This window comes from Hyla sarda, chromosome 1 (genome assembly GCF_029499605.1).
Source record: "Hyla sarda isolate aHylSar1 chromosome 1, aHylSar1.hap1, whole genome shotgun sequence".
In the NCBI taxonomy this organism is placed as follows: domain Eukaryota; kingdom Metazoa; phylum Chordata; class Amphibia; order Anura; family Hylidae; genus Hyla; species Hyla sarda.
Window position 1 is genome coordinate 364,852,828 of NC_079189.1, and position 20,946 is coordinate 364,873,773.

At 42.9% G+C, this 20,946-nt stretch overlaps 1 protein-coding gene across 12 annotated transcripts in view; it reads left to right on the top strand.

Moving 5' to 3' along the window:
- CFAP95 (cilia and flagella associated protein 95) overlaps positions 1 to 20,946 on the top strand; it is a 99,146-nt gene that overhangs the window by 57,872 nt on the left and 20,328 nt on the right. The gene's annotated exons all lie outside the window — the stretch shown is intronic.

The following is a 20,946-nucleotide window of genomic DNA, read 5'->3' on the forward strand; positions in this document are numbered from 1 at the left end:
AGGGACAAGTAGATTTTGCTCCGTTTTAGTCCGGTGGACAAGTAGTTTTTTTATTACATTTCCACACCCCTGCATGTACTAGTTTAGTATCTCTTCTCTGAACTCTCTCCAAAATATATATATCCTTCTGAAGATACAGACTCCAGTACTGTGCACAATACTCCAAGTGAGGTCTCACCAGTGCACTGTACAGCAGCATGAGCACTTCCCTCTTTCTATTGCTAATACCTCTCCATATACACCCAAACATTTTGCTAGCATTTTCCACTGCTCTATGAAATTGTCTGCCTACCTTTTAAGTCTTCTGAAATAATGACCCTAAATCCTTGCACTTATCCACATTAAATTTCAGTTGCTAGAGTTCTGATCATTCCTCTAGTTTACCCAAATCCTTTTCCATTTGGCGTATCCCACCAGGAACATTAACCCTGTTACAAATCTTTGTGTAATTAGCAAAAAGACATACCTTACCATTGAGACCTTCTGCAATTTCACTGATAAAGATATTAAACAAAATGGGTCCCAATACGTAGCCCTGAGGTACCCCAGTGGTAACAAGACTTTGCTCTGAATATACTCTGTTCCTCACCCATTGTCTAATCCACTCAACAATATGGGAGTCCAAGCTCAATGACTGTAGTTTATTGATTAGTCTTCTATGTGGGACAGTGTCAAAAGCCTTACTAAAATCTAGATATGTGATGTCTACTGCACCTCCTCCATCCGTAAGATTAGTTTGACATGATCTCCCTGAAGTAAACCCATGTTGCTTATCATCTTGCAATGGTCAACAATATACATTCCAACAGCCCCCCACTGGCAGGTGGATTGTCCTTTAAAAATTATTTCAGGGACTTGGGCCGCAAGCTTAAGGCAAGGACCTCCAAGGTATTATTTTCAGAAATATTACCTGTACCACAAGCCACACTAGAGAAGCAGCGGGAGATTAGGGAGGTAAACAAGTGGCTCAGAAGCTGGTATAGGAAGGAGGGGTTTGGGTTCATGGAGAACTGGGCCGACTTCTCTGTCAGATACCGGTTCTGCTGTAGGGACAGGCTGCACCTTAATGGGGAGGGTGCAGCTGTGCTTTGGGAGAAGATAGCCAGAAGGGTGGAGGAGTGTTTAAACTAGGGACTGGGGAGGGGGGTGAGGGAACCTACAACATAGAGGTGGAAGATAGTGTAGATAGAGAGGTGGGACTTATTAATGTACCTTGGGGGTGGAGAGGAGGGAGGGGTTAGAATAGTTAATAGGGATAGGCTTCATAGGGGAAAAAAAAACACGTTTGAATTGCATGTTGACTAATGCCAGAAGTCTGACCAATAAAACTGGCGAACTGGAGTTGATAATGTCTGAGTAGAATTATGACATAGTGGGTATAACAGAGACTTGGTTGGACGATAGCTATGATTGGTCGGTCAACATACAGGGTTATAGTCTATTCAGGAAGGATTGGACAAAACGGAATGGGGGAGGAGTTTGTCTTTATGTAAAGTCCAGTCTGAAGGCCGCACTGCTGGAAGAGATAATGTGGAGTCACTATGGGTAGAGTTATATGGAAATAAAAATTTTAAAAAATTGATGGGGGTTTGCTATAAGCCACCAAATATAATGGAAGAGCCAGAAGATCAATTACTGAGTCGAGTAAACAAGGCAGCAAATCAAAATGATGTGATAATAATGGGGGATTTTAACTATCCTGATATAAACTGGGAGACTGAGACCTGTGAATCTCATAAAGGAAACAGGTTTCTGACTATAGCTTAAGACAATTATCTGTCCCAAATGGTGCAGGGCCTGACCTACTGAACTTAATATTAACCAACAGACCTGACAGAGTAACTAATGTGCAAGTAGAAGGACACCTAGGAAATAGTGATCATAATATAATACATTATAACTTGTTCTTCAATAAGGGAATCTCTCAAGGGGCCACAAAAACAATGAACTTTAGGAAGGCAAAGTTTGGTCAACTCAGAGAAGCCCTTAACAATATAAATTGGGATAATGTCCTGAAAAACAAGAATACTGATACTAAATGGGAAAAATATCTATTAAATATCTACTAATTTAAAAATATCTTAAATTCTCACTGTAAGAGGTATGTACCTTATGGAAATAAAAGGGTCAGAAATAAAAGAAAACCAATATGGATGAATAAAAATGTTAAGGGGGCAATAAATGACAAAAATAAAGCATGTAAACTACTAAAACAGGTCGGCAGTGAAGAAGCATTATAAAGCTATAGAGAAAAATTTAGAATATGTAAAAAACAGATAAAAGCCGCAAAAGTTGAGACAGAAACTCATTGTTAAAGAGAGTAAAACTAACCCCAAAACGTTCTTTAACTATATAAATAGCAAAAAGGTTAAAAATGAAAGTGTTGGCCCTTTAAAAAATGATGAGGAAGAAATTATAGACTGGGATCAGGAAAAAACTAATGTATTAAACAAATTCTTCTTCACTGTATTCACTGAGGAAAATGAAATGCCAGGTGAAATACATCGAGATAAGGTAAGCTCCCCAGTAAAGGTCACCTGTCTAACCCAGGAAGAAGTACAGTGCCGCCTACAAAAAATCAAAATAGACAAATCGCCAGGTCCAGATGGGATTCACCCCCGTGTTCTAAAGGAATTAAGTAATGTAATAGGCAGACCCCAATTTTTAATATTCAAGGACTCTATAGTGACAGGGACGGTTCCCCAGGACTGGCGCATAGCAAATGGGGTGGCAATATTTAAAAAGGGGTCAGAGGATGACCCCTGGAATTATAGGCCTGTTAGTTTAACCTCCGTTGTATGTGAATTGTTTGAGGGTTTTCTTGATAAAAATAAATGTATGACCCCATACCAGCATGGCTTTATGAGGGATCGGTCCTGTCAAACTAACCTGATCAGCTTTTATGAGGAGGTGAGCTCCAGACTGGACCAGGGGGAATCGCAGGATGTCGTATATCTGGACTTTTCCAAAGCATTTGATACGGTGCCACATAAAAGGTTGGTGCATATAATGGGAATGCTTGGACTGGAGGGGGGGGATGTGTTCATGTGGGTAAGTAACTGGCTCAAAGATAGGAAACAGAGGGTGGTTATTAATGGTACTTATTCTGATTGGGTGACTGTTATTAGTGGGGTACCACAGTAGTCACTCTTTGGTCCTATTCTGTTTAATATATTCATTAATGATCTTGTAGAGGGGTTGCATAGTAAAGTAGCAATCTTTGCACATGATACTAAACTCTGTAAAGTTGTTAACACAACAGAGGACTTCGCACTGTTACACATGGATCTGGATAGGCTGGAGGTTTGGGCTGGGGAGTGGCTGATGAGGTTCAACACTGATAAATGTAAGGTAATGCACATGGGGAGGAAAAACATGGGCTAGGATTATGTATTAAATGGGAGAACACTTTGGGATGACTGACATGAAAAAGGACTTGGGAGTCTAAGTTAACAGTAAATTTAGCTGTAGTGACCAGTGTCGGGCAGCTGCTGCCAAGGCAAATAAAATCATGGGGTGCATCAGTAGGGGCATAGATGCCCATGACAAGGAAATAATTCTACCACTGTACAAATCACTAGTCAGACCACACATAGAATACTGTGTACAGTACTGGGCACCAGTGTACAAGAAAGATATAGTGGAGCTGGAGATGGGCAACCAGAGTAATACGGGGAATGGGAGGACTACAGTAACCAGAAAGATTATCAGAATTATGGTTATTTAGTTTGGAAGAAAGTAGGCGGGAGACCTAATAACTATGTATAAATATATCAGGGGAACTTACAGAGATCTCTCCCGTGATCTATTCATGCCCAGGACTATATCTATAACAAGGGGGCATTTTTTTTTTGCACACATAAGCAAAAACCAATAAATGACTTCAGAACAGCACTTTGTCACCACACCTCAATTGCAACTGTGAAAAAAATGTGCAATATATATATATATATATATATATATATATATATATATATATATATATATATATGTATATGTGTGTGTGTGTGGTTCAATTTTTTTTTTTTTTACAGCTTTTCCCCCCTGAATGTACTTACCCAGGTCTGTGTATCCTGTGGACTTCTTCAGATTCGGTGGACTACGATGAGCCATGTTTTTTTGGTTTAATATTAATGAAATGTTTAACGAGGGCTTGTGGAGGATTTTTTATTTTTTTTTGGAACAAAAGTTTTTTAACATGTGTTTTTTTATTTTTATTTACTTTACAGGCTTAGCAGTGGAAGCCATCTTATAGACGGAGTCCACTACTAAACCGGGGCTTAGCGTTGGGCCCGAAAACAGAGCTAACCCCCAAATATTACCCCAATACCCACCACCACATTGGTGCCAGGAAGAGCCGGTACCAGCAGGCCCAGAGCGTTAAAAAATGACGCTCCTGTGCTTAGGCGGTAACTGGCTGGCGTTATTCAGGCTGGGGAGGGCCAGTAACAATGGTCCTCACCCACCCTGGTAATGTTAGGCTGTTGCTGCTTTTTTGGTATCTGGCTGATACTGAAAATACAGGGAACCCTATGCGTTTTTTTAATTTTTTTTATTTTATTTTTGAAAAAAGAAAAAAAAAACTCATAGGGTTCCCTGTATTTTCAGTATCTGCCAGATACCAGCTAAGCAGCTACAGCCTGACATTACCAGGGTGGGCGAGGACCATTGTTACTGGCCCTCCCCAGCCTAAATAATGTCAGCCTGTTACTACCTAGGCACAGGAGCTCCATTTTTGACACTCCGGGCCTGTTGGTACCGGCACCCTTGTGGCGTTGGGTACTAGGGTAATAATTGGGGGTTAGCGCTAGCTGTTTTCTACGCTAAGCCCCGGATTAGTAATGGACTCCGCCTATAAGATGACTTCCACTACTAAGCCTGTAAAGGAAATAAAAAAAAAACAACACTTTTTAAAAACTTTTATTCCAAAAAAACACTCCCCCACAAGCCCTTGTTAGCCATTTTATTAATATTTAACAAAAACAACTAAAAACACTGGTCATCGACGTAATCCACCAAATCCATAGAAGTCCTCTGCATACACGGATCTGAAATGAGAAGAAAAAAACACGGCAATTGGTTTGTACGTTTATGGCCCCTTTCCTTTGGGAAAACATCCATAAACCAGCGTTTCCAAACAAGGGGCCTCTAGCTGTTGCCAAACTACAACCCCCATCATTTGTAATTTAGCAACAGCGAGCCTCCAGTTTTGCAACAGCTGGAGTATTGCTGTTTCTAAACTACAACTCCCATGATGGGAGTTGTAGTTTAGCAACAGCTGGAGACACCCTTCAGCTAAACTACTACTCCTGTGATGGGAGTTGTAGTTTAGCAACAGCTGGAGGCACCCCTGTCCGCCAGCTCACCTCCCCCCAGCTCATCTCCCCCCCCCACCTCATCTCTGCTCCCCCCTGTCCCATTTACCCCCCCCCCCCGAGCTCATCCCCCTTCCAGCTCCTCTCTCCCCTTCCAGCTCCTCTCTCCCCCTTCAGCTCATCTCTCCCCCTTCAGCTCATCTCTCCCCCTTCAGCTCATCTCTCCCCCTTCAGCTCATCTCTCCCCCTTCAGCTCATCTCTCCCCCTTCAGCTCATCTCTCCCCCTCCAGCTCATCTCCCCCTCCCCTCCAGCTCATCTCCCGCCTCCCTTCCAGTTCGTCTTTTTTGTACGACTTTTGTAACCAAAAAACAGCTCAAAATCCCTTGATAAATCTCCCCCTATGTTACTTCTACAGATTTCATATTGTGAATGTAATTAAAAAAAAATCATTTTTCAATATCACATAATATCCAAGGTTAAGTATATGCCACATGCTCAACAGTTGTCAAAGGACAACATGACACACTATATACTATTTCAGTATATATGTAGCAGGAGAATAGTCACATTAAGACTTTAGAGAAGTACCATGTGTGGATGGTTGGTAGTATCCAATCAGATAACAATATAGCCATTACACCCACAAGTTAAATATATATATAATAAGTAAGAAACAAAATTAATCGCACTCACCACATATATAGTCCCTGAAAAAAGCAGAGAAAAAAACATGCAACGAATTGCTCAAGCCAAACATTTAAAATAAGAATACTACAGCCAATAGACGTTTTACGTTCTCTTTTGCAAATTCTCGTATGAACGACATAATAAAGAAAGTTATTTATGAAAATTGGTTCATAATTGAACAAGATATCGATCTGGAAGTATAAGCAAAAGAGAAGCCTATCATCACCTTCAGAAAATCCCGTACTATTGGAGATTTTATTATAAAGGGTAAACAGAGGATCCATGATAAAAACAAAACTTGGTTAAAAACTGTCTACCAAAAGGAAATTTTCCTTGTGAAAACTCCAATTTTTGTCAGTTCAATTTAGCAAAGAGAAACTTTGTACAAGGCGGTATTGAAATTTTTCTCAACCAATTTATCACATGTCAATCCACCTACATAGTCAACTGTATTATCTGCCCCTGCAAATTTTATTATATCGGTAAGACAAAAAGAAAATTGTCTATCCGTATACGAGAACATTTGTACTCTTAGAAAACTAAAAAAGGATCCCCACGTTTTGTCTCCCATATGATTGAATATCATGGAGGCAAGACTGAAGGTTTGAAATTTGCAGGGCTAGAGCGTAGAGACACAATCCCAGAGGGGTAGATCGTCACACCCATTTACTACTTTGAAAGGCATTATGGATAATTAAACTTGACGCTACTGGCCCACTGGGGTTAAATGAACGAAATTATTTCTCTGCATTCCTGTGAGTCCAATTATTTGTGTTTCTTTTCCTAATCTTGGTTTTAACATGTGTTTTTATGCATTTTGTGAAGGGAAGTGTCATATCATCATATTTATATCAATCTATCTCACATCAACTATGCCCTATATTAGACCTTTGTAGGATAGAAATGTTGTACAAACAGGACATGACTTGGGGCATGTCATAAAACACAATATAATGGCCATTAGACCAGGGGCATATTTTGGGATGTTGTATAACATTCCAAAATATGGGCCCACCTAACCTGTTCCATACACGTATCATGGTAGCCTTGGGATATCTGGCCAGGTCATAGAGAGGCCAAAGCACAGGTGGCATTGTCTACAAACATTCTCTGGTATGTGCCCACCAAACCTGTGTTGGTGCCTGGGGATATTTGGCCAGATAGGAGGGTCTTAGGATATTGTATAACGCTAGATATATATACCAAGCTGAATGGGAGGGAGAGTGATCCTGAGAGGCAGCCACCAACACGGGAACAACTCCATGAGGCAGTGAGGATCCAGGCCCAAGAAATATAGACTGCTGTCCTGCCTCATCTCCCAACACTCCGATAATCTGCTAAGTATAATCCTGGGCACCCTCTTTCCTCCTCTACCTTTGCCCCAACTTCCCTCTCTTAGTAACCTCATCCTCTTTCCTCCCTGCAACCTATAACTTTGCCCCAACTTCCCTCTCTTAGTAACCTCCCCTCCACAGTCTAACCCTATCCTTCCTATCCCAAGACTCACAAACCCCTTCTCTCCCTGTTCAAGCACTGACCCTCTCATTACTATCACTATCTCCTATAGCCTTAGGGACAGAAAGCTGTTGTGGATTGAGCGCCTGTGTGAGTGTATTGGTGTGTAATTAGGTGGGTGGGTAAGATATTGTATTGGGTTAAATTGTAATGTGACTAGTATAATGTTAATGTATTGAAGTTGCCATTGTTGTATACACTGAGATACATTGATATTATACGGATATGTATATATGTTAGCTAAAGTTATATAGTGTGTTAGTGAATAAACCTTTGTATTATTAACCCTGTGTTGGGAATTACTTAAACCATACATCTACAAAGGGAAACAATAGTAAGTTGTTAACACTTGGAAAAGGAAGGAAGGAAGGAAGGAGGAATAGTATAATATATTTATACATTCCCTTTATCATTGGCGATATCCTTTATCATTAGGATACCCTTTGGTATATAACCATTTTATATCCATTTCCCTATATCCTTTATCATTGGCAAGCCCGGCCCGACTGTTTTTTATTTATTTCTTTGTGTTGTTGTTTTAGTAGGATTGTGTTATATTGTGAACGAAGATAGGCGGAGAGGCGTGGACAGGTAACATACGTACACGGTGAAGTGTTATGTTATACTGTGCGTCTAGACCTTGAAGTTTGGACAGATAGCATAGTTTTATTTAAAACAGGACACAGGAATATATTTAGGAACAGCGAACCTATTTGTTTTATTTTTTTTCTAAGGTGTTAACAATTTTTTTTTCCTTTGCGGGTAAAACGGCGAACGATTCACTAAGTAAAAGAATTCCATACACATACTTTCAACCATAGACAGTAGTGTTCCTAAGGTGACGTCCAGCTGGTCGGGAAAAGGCGTTCCGGAAGAAAAGGACCTTTTTCAAGCAGCACGAAAGGGACGAGAAGGACAACACTAACCAAGATGGCAAAGGAAAACGTGAGTATGGACTTTTCCACACTAAAAGATTTAGCACAACATAGTAATTTTAACCCTATACCCCTCACCGCATACAAATCAGCAGAAATGTTATGGTCCGCTTTATTACATCAAGCATATAAATATGATAAAATGCATATTAGCAAAAGATGTGTTCTGAACAAAACTTCTAAACGGCTTAAGATGTTGGCAAAGCTAGTGTATTGCTTTGAGGACACCATTTGGAAGCCTGAACACAGTGAAACAATTGCTGCTAACAGGAAGGCAGACACGGTAGCTGATATACATAATTATCACTGCCATAGCTGCTTAGATAAGGTTAAACAAGTGTGTACACTGGAATACCAGTTAGAAGAAGAAGCCCAGTGTACAATTGAAAGAGGCAAGGAAATTTGTATGTTGGAATCAAAACTCTCTGACCAGGAGAGGTATTGCTCTGACATGGACAAAGAGCTTCTTCAATTGTACACTGAGATCAATCAGTATAAAAATAGAATGACATCTACTGATACAATGATAGCAACACTTAAGGAAGATCTGGCTGCAAAGTCGCAGATGATTGCTAACCTGCAGCAGATCATCACTAATCTGTCTCGGCCTAGTGCACATAGCAAGTTGCCCTTGCCAAGGAAACACGTCTGTGTTACGGAGTTGGCAGAGGGGGAGACAGGAGAAATGGCTCCAGTGCCTGATGGGGGTCGACTACCTCAATCTCCAAGTCTGGATGATAGGCGACAGGTGGAGCGTGGGTTATCATATCCTCCAACACCTATGGAGAATATGGATAACAGTCCCTGTAATAGGGAGGGAACAAGTGTGCTATTTGGTAGCGGATGGGAAACTGTAAACTCAGCTTCCAGCCTACCAAGGCAAACAAGAAGGGTGCCGGAATTTTATCCTAACCACAACGGTATGGAAAGGATAAATTTCCTGTTAAAGATCTGCAAAGAGATCCCTAGTTATGATCCCAATGTAGATCCATTTACCTCATGCGATATTTTTGAGGGGCATTGCAACAAGTTTTCAGTGGCCCCACAAAATCGCATGGAGTTGTTTAAATTGTGGTTGCCTACACACCTTATCCAGAGGTATGAGGCAACAGGGAAAATGGACCCCAAAAATGGCAAATTTCATAATGAGGAAGAACGCCTTTCAATACTTATGAAATTAGCAACTGGCCATTGGGATGTTACCCCGGATATCCTGACTAAATTCAAACCCACCATACATGATGAGCCCTTGTCTCTGTGTGGAAGGTTTGAAGCAATGTACAGGAAGGTAACAAAAGATCAAGGTAGAGGAGTTCCACAAGGCATGGTGCGTATGTTTGTGGAAAGATTCCCTTACCTGGAAACTGCGATCCGGTTAAGTGCAGCGAAAGAATCTTCACTCACGGATGCAGCTATGATTATTGACCAGTACAGACGAGATCTGCTGCAAAATAGAAAGTCTGTAAAAATTAGGGAGCGTGGGAATGTCCCTTTTAGATCTCAGGAAGCACGTAGACACCATGCTAAGCCATACAGACCTGTCTACCCCACAGCTCCACCATTGGAAAACAAGCAGTCAGGACACATTCGTTGTTTCCTGTGTCTGCAATATGGGCACATGAAAAGGAACTGTCCACAAAGTTCCTTCAAAACAATTGCCCACGATAAAACTGGCAATAATAACGGTTTCAAAGTGAAACCCAATTATGTCAAACAACATGGGGTACAGACAGAAAAAAATTTGGAGAATTTACAATGGCAAACTAGACATGTTGCACTTGTAAATGTTCCAAGCAAACCAGCTGAAAACTCGTTAAGGTTAGAAGCTATGGAGAATGTTCCAGCTGAACATTCTCAAGTGGCAGTATGTACCACAAAAGTACCTACTGGGAGTTTGGTGCACCTTGACTGACGGTCAGGGATCCCTAAACATCTGGCTCCAATATGTGACATCATATTGGATTCTTCAGGGAGACCCCACATTGAAGCCAGAATAAAAAATCAGGACACTAAGATCATGCTTGACACTGGTGCGGAAATTTCCATTACTAATGTGAAACATGATCTACACCCCAACAGCCCTCAGTGTGTGGTGATCGGATTTGATCACCAACAAGGGGGGGTGAGAGCCCACAGAATAGAGGAAGTTGTCATCCAGATTGCCAGACATATGACACTGAAGATCCCAATGTGGTATTACCCAGGTTCTGATAACATCATTGGTACCGATATAATGACACAGAACGGATGGATCATTGATTTGGCAAACTGTATTGTGTGGAGGGGCCCCAGACAAGCAAAGGTGTGTGTCATACAACGCCAGTGTCTGGGACCACCCCTGCCTGCAATTGAAAATTCTGCCAACATGCTGGAACACAAATGGCCAGAGGTCTCACATAACATAGACCTTGAACCCATTGTGTATGAGCATCCAGGTTTGTGGGCCCAAAGTAAAAATGACTGTGGGAAAATGGTAGGTGTTCAGGTGGACATCCAAGGGCCAGACCCACCGCCTCAACGACAATACCGTTTTCCACCAGAGGCAATGGAGTCAATGCTGGACACAGTCCAGGATTTGAAAGAAAGGGGCATGGTCATAGAGGGCAATTCTAAATGCAACAATGCCCTCTGGCCGGTGAAAAAGAAGGACACTAATTCTTTCAGGTTGACTGTAGACCTAAGAGTCCTTAACAAATACACCCCCATGTCTGCCCCAGTAGTTGCACAGACTCCCGACATAATGGCAAGAATAAGCGGCAAAAGTCGCGTATTCTCGACCATTGATGTTGCCAACGGGTTCTTTTCCATTGAACTGACAGAGAGCTGTAGGTACAAGTTTGCTTTCACTGTGGGGGACAAACAGTACATGTTTTGTGTACTCCCTCAGGGGTTTCACAGCAGCCCTACATATTTTCACCAGGCATTGGCGGCCGTACTAAGTGTGTTTTCACGGCCAGAATGTCTGCTGCAATATGTAGATGATTTGCTCCTTCACACAGAGACCATGGAAGAGCACTTGGCTCTGTTGAGGGAACTGCTGGGACTCCTGGTCCAAGCAGGGCTCAAACTGAACCCTCACAAGGCAAACTTGGCTAGGTCAGAAGTAACCTTCCTTGGCGTCCAAATTTCCCATGGAGCCAAAGGCATCATGGCTGCCCGCGTGGAAGCCATGGTGAAACTACCCAGACCAGGCACTCTTCAGGACCTGCGCAAGTTCCTGGGAGTAGCCAACTTTATGAGAGAGTTCATAGAGGATTTTGCTGCAAAAGCGAAGCCCCTTTATGAACTTCTCAGAGGGGAAGAACCTTCCTTGAAAGACTGGTCAGAACCACAGGAAGAGGCATTTTCAACTCTGAAAAGAGACCTCTCCTCGGCCCCAGTCTTAGCAACCCCTCACCCTGAAGGAGAAATGGCAATTCAGGCCCATGCTGGTGCAGAGTCTATCTCGGCGGTCCTGCTTCAACAAATAGGATCAGAGTATAGACCACTGGGATACTTCTCCAGGCTTCTTTCACCAGTTGAAAGAGGGTTTGATGAGTGTGCAAAGCAACTTGCAGCCGTGCATTATGCAGTTAAAGCAACTGAGCATATTGTAGGCTTCAAGCCCCTCACTGTTCAGACTCCACATTCACCTTTAGCCCTCTTGCTTCGTGATACCCTCCCTGGAGTCTCACAACAGAGATTCGGGAAGTGGATCATGGACTTGAGTGGAAGGAATCTGACCGTGACACAAAAGGCAAGGTATGTTTTGTCCCAGTTGTTGAATATGACAGGGACTGAACATGACTGTGGACAACCAATGCACGTCACTGCTCCCCAACTGTTCAGGACAACATCACATCCGGATGACAGAATCATCTTTGTTGATGGCTCTCGCTTTTGTTTGGATGGCACCTATGTGACAGGGTTTGCTGTGCTGGATGAGACCACAGGTAACCAGAGCCTTGTCAGGTTGCCAGGCCACTTGTCAGCGCAGCGGGCTGAGCTGGAGGCTATCAAAGAAGCCCTCCTCCTTCAGCCCCAAGGGAATCGTACTATATATAGTGACAGCTCATATGCAGTTCGATCCCTCACCCTGCACCTGGACACATGGAAAAGACGAGGGTTTGTCGACAGCCAGAACAAACCCTTGGCTCATGTGACTGTCCTGAAAGAATTGTGGGAATGGGGAATGGCACATCCTGGAGAGGCTGCACTCATTAAAATCCCAGCACACCAGAGAGGGGATGGACCCTTGGTCCTGGGTAACAATCAGGCTGATGAATTGGCCAAACTGGCTGCAGTGCAAGGAGTCCTGAGGGAACCAGATGCCCAGGACAATCCTTCATACCAGGTTGCTGTGAGAAAGAAAGGTCTCAAGGAGGGCCCAGTGTCATTTGAAGAGGAACAGTCAAAGGATCCTCTTCTGGCAGCACATTTTACCAACCCACAGGATCCCTGGAGGATCTGTCAGGGAATCTTGTGTTATGACACTGGCACCCATCAACTCCCTCTGCCTGTGGTCCCACAGCATCTGCAAGCAGAGCTGACAAGACTTAACCACCAATTGTTGGGACACCTTGGCCGGGATAAGCTTCTGTCCCTTCTAAAGGACAAATTATACTGGTCAGGAATGTCCAAAATGGTGGAGGAAGTCACCCAACAATGCCTGATGTGTGCCCAGATAAATCCAAGAGCTCCAGCCCTTAAGCCAGTGTTGCAACGTGTTCCTCCAGCTGATGGACCGTGGTCGTCAATACAAATTGATTTCATAGGACCACTGCCAGCTGGCAGTCGTAAGTGCCGCTATGCACTAGTGGTTGTGGATGTCTTCTCCAAATGGGTAGAAGTGATCCCAACCACGAATGACACAGCCACCACTACTGCCCGAGTCCTTTGGGAGCAGGTTCTGTCACGATGGGGGATGCCCAGAGTGATTGAATCTGACCGGGGGACCCATTTCACAGGCAAGGTAATGAAATCTCTTTGTGGACTTTTGGACATAAAGCAGAGGTTTCATGTACCTTACCATCCCCAGTCTGCAGGCATAGTGGAACGGATGAACCGTACCATCAAAATGCGACTATCCAAGGCATTGATGGAAAGGGGTTCCTCTTGGGTAGCCTCTCTCCCAGCTGTGCTTATGGGAATCAGAGCCTCGGAATCATCCACCACCGGTGTAACACCCTTCGAGCTCATGACAGGGCGCAAGATGCCGCTCTGCTTTCCTAATGAGCCACAAATATCGGAACCGATGAAAAACGCCATTGCCAGAGATGTGTTTCTCCAACAGGTTCAACAGAACCTGAAGGAGTTACTGCCACATGCAGCAATAAGAATGCACAAACCGTATCTACAGGGGGAGACTCCCATGCCCTCTGTAGGTGATATGGTTATGGTCAAGGTGTTCCGTAAGGCTGGACCCTGGGATGCAAACTGGGAGGGACCATATCAGGTCCTGGAGGCAATGGGCGACACAATGCTAAAAGTGCAAAGACCGATGACTGCGAAAAAGAAATCACATAGAAGGCAGGCAACCTTTTGGATCCACATCGACCAGGCAAAAGCCACCCAAGCCTCCCCAACTTAATACCACACAATATAAGTTGGGGAAGGGGGGGAGTAGATATATGAGTCAAGGTGGTTCCAGCTTTTCAATTCTACATACACACATATAGACTCAGGTGGTAAGGATAGGCATGTTAAATAACTTATCCCTTACCAGATGACAGGATCCAGATGGAAACAGACATTAAAGGTTTTCCTAATTATGGTATTAGTGATCAGGACCCTAGCAGACCAAACCACCCACAGTGAGAGACACGATGACAGAGGTAAGAACACTGATACATCAATATCTAGCCCCTTACTAATGGTGCAATGTCTAGAGGGTAAAATATTAGAGCCATACACTAATTTTGTATTTACACCAGGACATTGGTATGTATATGGTTTCCAGAGAGATGGGTTTGCTGATGGTGTAGTCCAGCATTACTCCCCTGCAGAGAACACCTCAGCATTACAATATGATTTGCATGACCTGTGCTTAAGAGAGTACAAGTACTACATAGACTCCGATCCAACTCCCATTAGATCCACTAGGTGGGTCTCTAAGAGCCCATATTTGCACCCCTATGGGGATGCGGTCAGGAATACAACTGAGGTACTATGCACCAGGGAAGGTATCCTGAGTCCAGAGGATGCCACGGGGGCAGAGTACAATGGTTGGTATATCCTAAAGGTTGTCTTTTCACATTCGGAAAGACGGGAGGATCTAAGGGAAAGGACATATTTTGATAGACCAGTGCCGGTCATGGGTACTCTGAAAGCATATTGTATGTTGAGAGACTCTCAGATGTTGATAAGTAGGGAATCAAGTTATCCACAAGGCCATGTCCCCACTGACTTTCTGCAAACCAGCGTGTTGATGTTGAAGTTAAATTGTAGTAAGACCGGACAGGTGCTTTGGAACGATAAAGGTGGCTCCTTACAGCTCAAAGGCCTGTATCGTGCAAAGGTCCTAAAAGTCAGGACCGATGCAAAAAGCCCCAGGTATACTCAGGTGAAGGGATCACCATCCATACGATCTTTTATGATAACCATTATGAGAGATAATTGTGTACCAGAGGTGACAGGATATTATTTCATCACCTATGCCCATTGGGGGCCTGATACACAAATGGTAATTTCAGATGCCAACCCTTGGAGGTGGGACATCGTATGTAATGGTGTAGATTCTCCTATAATCGATGTATGGATGGATGGCACCCCTATGACTGAGGAATACCGGAACATATATGTATCCTCAGATTGGAGGGATCCACACGGTAAAGATATTAACCTCAATATCAACATAGATGGGATGTTTGAATGGCCATATTGTGAGGCGGCAGATGAAGGGTGCTGGACTTTCACTCAGTGGGTCTACCTCTCTGGAACCACACCTGTTCGTGATGTGGCTCTACAGGCAGGTGACAATGATCAGTGGTATCGGTTTAAAGGAAAGGGGCAGATATGTGTAACGGTAGTCAGAGTCCCTTCAGACACAGAGGATCTCCAACCGGTAGAATTACATACATACCCTTGCAATGCCCCTACCCATAGATTGGCAGATCCTATAACTCCTCAGTTATCGTCACCATGGACGATACTTACAGAAGCCAAGTTTACATTGTATACCTGGAGGATTTCTGTAAATGATTTTAGGGTGGATCAGTGGGATCACCGTTGTGAGGAGTTTGTTAGCAATCAAATTGACATGTTAAAAGGTTGGGTAGAGGCAGGGCAAGTACGCAGATACAGGACATACCGGGGGAAAAGAGATTTGATTGCTATGGGTCTAGGAGGAGGAGCTATGGGAATAGGGGCCTTAAACACAATAGACTTGGAAGTCCTGCGGAGCAAACTTGGGGATCTGGCGGGACATGCCAGTGAAGGATTTAAGACCCAGCTTGATGTAAACCACATTTTGGAGGGTTTACAACATTCGCACATATATGCTACAACCTCTCTGTCTTCTGCTCTACGAGAGAAGTTTAGAAGGTTAGTTGTGGGTCTTCTAGAGGAGCAAGACAAAGCTCAGCTCGGCCTGGCATGTACGCAGGTCCAAAGTGAACTCTCAGGCAACCTGAAACATATTGTATCTTCTTTGTACCACGGCCACTATCCATTTAACCTCCTTCGAAAAGTGAGCACACTCATCCCCTCTTTTGCTGTAAACCATACTAAATGGTGGGTAACTCAGTGGCACGGTTGTTATAATTTTACTTGTACCGCATCATCCCTGGTGCCCACCTCTGGTAGTATCAGGATGGGGTTTAATACTATCAATCTGGGGGTGGTAGTGAGCAACCAAACTGTACTTCATCCACAACTCTCCTCAGATATTCTAACTTATGAGGGCGGCCATCCTTATCTGTTTGATACAGAAGGATGTTGGAAGAGAGAGGATGCTATCCTCTGTCAAGATAGGTATGACCGGGTGCTTAGACACCAATGTTGGAATTCTGAGGGGTCTTGTGAGATGAAGGCAAACTTAATCCCTTCTTCCAACCTTAAATATCTGGGTCAGGGATATTGGTGTTGGTACCAAACAGGGAATGCATCTTATGCTGTTTATGCCACTAACTGCACCGAAAGAGGAGAACTCCTCCCAGGAGCATATTGTACCCTTAATCCCGTTCTAGGAATTGATGTAGCTGATCAAAAAAGGGAGAACTCCAATCACTCCAGAGAAGAGACTCGACATCCGCCCTGACACCCCAGTGAGGCTTCAGAAGATTCCTCTCGACTTCGGCACAGAATTAAAGCGGCTTCTTTTAGATTTTAGCAGCGAAGAGAAGATTGTGCAGAAGCTGAGAGAGACGGAGAGTCAAGCCACTATCCAGTTAGAACATGACACAACCAAGATTACAGGGGTTGTGCATGCTTTAGAAAGAGACTCTTCTGTGTCCTGGTGGGAGAGCCTTTTTGGATACAGCCCAAAAGCCACATCTTTCTTTAACTTGTTTATTCATCCAATCATCATTCTCCTAATCCTGGTTGCCCTCATGTATATAGGACTCTTCTTAATTTACAGAAGAACAAAGAGACTGGCTGACCAATTACAGCACGGTCAGACACAGCATCATGAACTTTTGCGTAGACAGGGGTCAAGGACATTATACTGATACAGTCCTGCGGCCCCAAAATATTACATACTTGAAGATATCAATTAATCTATTGTAAATGTTAATTATGTTATTTTTATCTATGTTGCATTCTTACTTTAAAGAGTACATATAGACACTCTAGGTGTAAATGGGTGACCACCTACATGGGTGTGCATACATTTACAGCCCAATTACACAAGGGTTTGTGACCCACGTGTTTTTGGATGTGTAGACCAGAAATGCTATTTGGCATGAGTCTCTATGTGTACCGGAGTAAATAACCATTGTTTGACTTGGGTTGGGTGTATTGTTTTTAAATTTTCTTTAAAGATATATGGGTGTGTGTGTGGGTAGTCCCCATTATGTCCGAGTGTACTGTAGGTGTGTTTGGACCCATAGGGACAGGTAAGGTACCCATACTATTCAAGGTAATTGCCACTTCAACCCTGAGAATGGTATGGTTCATAAGGGATGGATTTAGTGTCAGCAACAGGGGAATGGAAGGTGGTATTCCTCCCCAAAATTAGGCCTTAGGTACTGAGACATTCCCCACTACTTAGGAGCTCTGATCTGCCTTGGTAAAGACCTGCTTATCTGTCCATGGAGACTACCAAACCGGTGATAATCCCTACTTCAATCAAAGTGACAAGGAGAAGCTTTAAAAAAGAGTCATGCCGGCAACAAGTCGTAAAGATGCCACTCTGCGCTAATGACACCTGAGGACCAAGGTGGTGCCGCATGTGTCAGCACTATGGACTGTCATGTTGACTGGGTAACAAGCCAAGGTTAAAGCTGCCCAGATTGACTCAAAGACTCTGCTGTTGAATAAATGAGGCCATTCCTGAGTCTGACCAGATAAACTTGGATGGAGACAACATCAGGATAGGCGGTTGACAGACACAGAAAATGTCCGGGCAAAGTTAGGACTCATATTAAAAGGACTTCAATCTAGAACCAAGAAAGAAGAAGGAAAATCAATGCAAAGACTGTGTGTTCTGTGGATAGAGATGGTGGGTTATGGTGACTGGCAGTAAAAGTGCACCTGTGGAAATGGGTGGTGTCTAAGTACCTGAATGTAAAATTATACTTCATTCCATCCTGGACCATTACCAACAACATACAGGGTTGACGAGGTAAATACATCCCAATATGACACTTCCCAAATTGCATTGTCGAGTTCCCGACAACAGGGGGATTGTGAAGGGAAGTGTCATATCATCATATTTATATCAATCTATCTCACATCAACTATGCCCTATATTAGACCTTTGTAGGATAGAAATGTTGTACAAACAGGACATGACTTGGGGCATGTCATAAAACACAATATAATGGCCATTAGACCAGGGGCATATTTTGGGATGTTGTATAACATTCCAAAATATGGGCCCACCTAACCTGTTCCATACACGTATCATGGTAGCCTTGGGATATCTGGCCAGGTCATAGAGAGGCCAAAGCACAGGTGGCATTGTCTACAAACATTCTCTGGTATGTGCCCACCAAACCTGTGTTGGTGCCTGGGGATATTTGGCCAGATAGGAGGGTCTTAGGATATTGTATAACGCTAGATATATATACCAAGCTGAATGGGAGGGAGAGTGATCCTGAGAGGCAGCCACCAACACGGGAACAACTCCATGAGGCAGTGAGGATCCAGGCCCAAGAAATATAGACTGCTGTCCTGCCTCATCTCCCAACACTCCGATAATCTGCTAAGTATAATCCTGGGCACCCTCTTTCCTCCTCTACCTTTGCCCCAACTTCCCTCTCTTAGTAACCTCATCCTCTTTCCTCCCTGCAACCTATAACTTTGCCCCAACTTCCCTCTCTTAGTAACCTCCCCTCCACAGTCTAACCCTATCCTTCCTATCCCAAGACTCACAAACCCCTTCTCTCCCTGTTCAAGCACTGACCCTCTCATTACTATCACTATCTCCTATAGCCTTAGGGACAGAAAGCTGTTGTGGATTGAGCGCCTGTGTGAGTGTATTGGTGTGTAATTAGGTGGGTGGGTAAGATATTGTATTGGGTTAAATTGTAATGTGACTAGTATAATGTTAATGTATTGAAGTTGCCATTGTTGTATACACTGAGATACATTGATATTATACGGATATGTATATATGTTAGCTAAAGTTATATAGTGTGTTAGTGAATAAACCTTTGTATTATTAACCCTGTGTTGGGAATTACTTAAACCATACATCTACAAAGGGAAACAATAGTAAGTTGTTAACACTTGGAAAAGGAAGGAAGGAAGGAAGGAGGAATAGTATAATATATTTATACATTCCCTTTATCATTGGCGATATCCTTTATCATTAGGATACCCTTTGGTATATAACCATTTTATATCCATTTCCCTATATCCTTTATCACATTTTTCACTATTTTTCAAATTTTTGAATTAGAACACAATTCACGTGTTGTCTGTCGTGCATATAAAAGTGTTACTACTATTGGGAGGAGACACGCACACTTGGCCGGAAGAAGCGTCGGCTGACGCGAAACTAGTTGCCACCTCCTAGTGTGCACCTGCGTCTCGAGAGCGGCTGCTCTCACTCCCCGCTCCATGGAATTGCAATTCCTTGTATGCTATTTCATCCTCATACGGAATAAACGTCTGCAATTTTGGGACTATATACGTGGTGAGTGCGATTCATTTAGTTTCTTTCTTTTGAAGTATTTTGGAGTATACACTCTTTACATCACTGTTGAAGCCGCACCGCCTTAGATCCCTACAACAGCAGCAGGTGCTATACTGGTAGCCAATTATCCAGCACTTCAGGTTGGTTCATATTGCTCTGCAGTGCCTGATAGCTACTCTTTCTCTCTATCATTGTGTTTTAAATATATATATATGTGTATATATATATATATATATATATATATATATATATATATATTCAGCCAACCCACTAGGAGGAGATATATACTTTTAATAAACCATATTTGTATATTTATGGATTGTAGACACAGGAACAATTAGGATGAACACGCCCATATTTATAAAGGACACGCCTTCAATCATGATGGACACACCCATCATTTGAGCATAAGTTGCTCCAGAGAAAGCCAGGAGAGAGGGAGGAACGGAGGAATGGACGAGGTTCTCCAAGGAAGTCCTTTATATCCCTCCAGCACAAGAGGGATGACATCTAGAGGAAGCTAACAGAGGCAGCCATCTTAAAAGGACATTTCAAGATGGATCCACCATGCTGGATTAAATACCTAGAAAGAAATCCCAGCTGGTGAGACAAGATTTGTGGACATGCCTACATAATCCTCCTACATTATTTACTTATGCTAAGGACTACCTTTTTATATGAAGATTTCTTGTTTTATGTACTGTCTGCCATGATGTCAAGAAGATTACAATAAATGTGTGGTTTTTTTATACAAACAAAGAGCTCACTCTCTCCATGGTCAGACCGGTTATATTTTACTGTAACTCTGACCTGTTTGTATCAGTAAATATTTGTATTCCCTATGAAATAACATGAATCCTTCTTTAGCATAATGTGCTGTGCATTCCCCTACAAATTTATGAATAACAGAGGGGCAGCACAATGCAGAGTCCTAAGAAAAGATGCTCCAGAATTGTTATCTCTTGGACAATGCAAAAATGTACTAAAGTAGATAGCTCAGAGATTTTTAAACTCAAAATGTACAAACATGCTTGGTCTTTAAGGGGCTAAACAGTTTTTAAGGGTTTTTTCCAGGACATTACATTTTTATACAGAAGAAACTCTTCAAGAGGACAGCCCAAAATTGCACTGAAAAGTGGTCTGTCTTGGGGGTGGTTTAAAATAAAAAATGGCCCTATCTTATGGCTAGTGAGATTGAAATCAATGGGTAG